At 34.0% G+C, this 2,692-nt stretch overlaps 1 long non-coding RNA gene across 1 annotated transcript; it reads left to right on the forward strand.

Moving 5' to 3' along the window:
* The first annotated feature begins 13 nt into the window (after window positions 1-13).
* Window positions 14-1,706, forward strand: LOC109222660. Its single transcript, XR_002067438.1, has 2 exons — window positions 14-73; window positions 1,469-1,706. It is a non-coding gene; the product is annotated as an uncharacterized LOC109222660 (long non-coding RNA).
* Window positions 1,707-2,692: the final 986 nt, after the last annotated feature.

A 2,692-nucleotide genomic window follows, 5' to 3' on the forward strand; every position in this document is an offset into this window, starting at 1 on the left:
AATACAGAGAATACGAAATAAGTTGAAGTGTCCGCACACTGCTGGCAGAACACCTTTTGCTCTAATTCGCGAGGTTTGATGTTTTATCTTTCTTTTTTTCTTTTTTAAATTATGACCTTGCTAACTTTATATGGAACGATTCTTATACTCGTTTTTATGTAACTAGAAAAAAAGAAGGAACTTTGAGAATTTAAAATTGGAATAGATTACTAATAGATCGATTTTCCTTTCTTTAGATACAAAACCTTCATGCTCTTTTATTAGTCTTCGTGGTTAGTTGATTAATTTGACTAAACAACAATGGAGAAGGGACCTGGAAAGAAAGAATAGGTTGAAAAACCACTCCTCAATCCTACAGGTAGATCATAATGGGGTTGGGGTTGCAGGACAATATTTAATACTTTAATTGTATGTTTATATGTTTGATCTTGCAAGATACTAAAAATTAAATTTAAGTACGTTCTAAGTTTTCTATCTTTTGTAGTTTTTCTCTTTATCTTTACAGGCCAAGTACGTTACCGTTTTAGCTAAATTATCTGCTTTTCACTTTTCATTGCATCTTCTTCATTTCTAACTTTTAGCAAATACTTTGTTACTTAGTAATTTATTGTATAGCATTTGTTTCCTTACCAAATTTATTTTGGCAGTTAACTGCAAAAACAATTCTCTTGGTTGTATGACAGGTTTTTACATTTCTTTTGTCGAATGTTGCTGCAAAATAGATCATCTTTTTTACTACTAACCAACTGTCCCGCATACCTTTTTGGGCCTTTGTACACTTAACCTGCTGTTGTTTTGTTGGTAGCTGTAACACCGTTTCAAATGTGTCTTCTGTTAATTACTTAATTAATTCAATTGTAAACTCTAAAATTGAATATCCAAGTTCCTATGTGGTCTAACAGGATGGCTTAGCTGCAATGCGATCGGCATTGCAGCTCTATTCGTGAGTCCAACGATGACATTAACAATTTCTGGGTTTATGTCATAGCTATAATAAAAGAAGCAATATGTTGTATCTCTTCACTTTGTTTGGCAGAGGATTCAGATGAGGATGCCTGATTGCATTTGTTTTATCCCTGTAGATCTACTAAAGAGCAATAAACATTATGTTGAAGCCCTAAAGGCTTTACCCTCAGTGCTAAGCTTCAGTTGGGAATTGGATGCCTTTGTAGAGGACTTTGTTTGTTAGGCATGGAATTGGCAGATTTGATTATTTAGTGCTGCTGCCTTTTGCTTAATGCTTAGGCTCTTAGCACTTAGCAGTACGTGACACATGAATATGTATTAATAGTTGTGTATAGTTTATTGAGAAGGGCTTTGCCAGAGAAACTAAATGATAATGTTGTGTATAGTTTGTTGAAATGATTAAGTTGGATTAATAAAAGAAGAACCAAAACAGCTAAATGCTTGAGTATTCTTAGACCGGATTCTCTTGAAGGGTAATAACTTTATTTATCCTTTTTTGTAGGTGACCGAGTAGATCAAGAAATGGGTGATGAAGACGATGAAGAACTAGACCTTACTTGAAATGAATTTTGAATTGTTACAGATGAATGTTCTAGGAATCTTTTGTTACCAACATTTTTGAACTTATTTACGCTCTTTAATTGTACTAAATTTATGCACTCATGGGGTAGAACATTTGCTTTATGGATATTATTGTTTGATGGATAATTTTGTATTATTAATAGTTTCATTTTATGATATATTTAAATTTTAGTGTTATTATAATTTATTATATGTATAAATATTTATTTATAACATGTGCTATATTTTGGTGTTAACTGAACTGATACAATAGCCTATCAGAATCGTTGCAATAGGATACAAATGGCATTCCAGTAGACAATATAAACCATTGCAATAGGTCCCATAAACTGTTCCAAAATGATCTACAAACCGTTCCAAATACAAATATAACCGTTACGATAGGCTAAAGAAATCGTGGCTATATCCAACATAACCGTAGCAATAACTTACATAAGTGTTGCTTTAAATAATATGTCAACGGTTAAAAACTGTTGTATAAACAATATAGTAACGGTTTGAAACTGTTCCAATTGAAAAAAATAATCGTTCCAACAGAGAAGTGGAAAACCGTTGCAATAGACAGATCTATTGTAACGGTGACGTAAACCGTTACAAGAACTGTTCCAGTAGACCTATTGGCACGCCAGCTGATGTGACGGTCTGTAAACCGTTCCAAAATCCCTACGGCAACGGTTTGACAGTCTATGGGGACGGTTTTTTTAACCGTTACCGTAGACCAATTTTTCAGTAGTGTATGTATTGTTTACTCTTTTCTCCTGCAAAATAATCTTGTTAGTGGTAAAATTAATCACAAAATATTTGGTAGAGGTGAATGCTATCAAGTTACCTCTATCACATAATTGTGATACACTGATTAGACTGTATTTTAGGCCATTTATCAAGTAGACATTCTCAATAGAGTGAGAATCAATCTTACCTACCTTTCCAACCCCAATGATCTAACCTTTTTTCCCATTTCCAAAGGAGACATTACCTCCTTTGAGGTCCTCAAGTGAAAGGAATTGGTTCTTGCTTCCTGTCATATGCTTTGAACAGCCACTATCCATGTACCATATTTGGTTGCTCCCCTTCACTTGGACCCGCAAAAGGAAATCAGGGGGTTAGTCTTAGGAACCCAAACTAGTTTGGGTCCCTTTCTGTA

The sequence above is a fragment of the Nicotiana attenuata genome, unplaced genomic scaffold (genome assembly GCF_001879085.1).
Source record: "Nicotiana attenuata strain UT unplaced genomic scaffold, NIATTr2, whole genome shotgun sequence".
Taxonomy (NCBI): Eukaryota; Viridiplantae; Streptophyta; class Magnoliopsida; order Solanales; family Solanaceae; genus Nicotiana; species Nicotiana attenuata.